At 39.6% G+C, this 217-nt stretch overlaps 1 protein-coding gene across 2 annotated transcripts in view; it reads left to right on the plus strand.

Annotated features, from left to right (window-relative positions):
- Positions 1-217, plus strand: part of nyx (nyctalopin) — a 7,319-nt gene that overhangs the window by 1,481 nt on the left and 5,621 nt on the right. The window lies entirely within an intron of this gene.

Raw genomic sequence — 217 nt, forward strand, 5'->3', positions numbered from 1 at the left:
TCACTTGCACCGTTACTTTGGGGGTCGTGGGCTGAAAGTTTACTTCACTTCCTTCCCTTAATCATGTGATAAGAGAGGAAACAAGGACGTTTTTAGAGGGATGTACTCTATATCGACTACAGCCTGACCGATAAAGGATTTTTAACCCTCGTTTTCAGTTTTTTCATCACAAAAAAAAATGGGGCCTTCGAAATAAGCTGAAAATGTCAACATTAGA

Source organism: Etheostoma spectabile, chromosome 11 (assembly GCF_008692095.1).
Source record: "Etheostoma spectabile isolate EspeVRDwgs_2016 chromosome 11, UIUC_Espe_1.0, whole genome shotgun sequence".
NCBI lineage: Eukaryota > Metazoa > Chordata > Actinopteri > Perciformes > Percidae > Etheostoma > Etheostoma spectabile.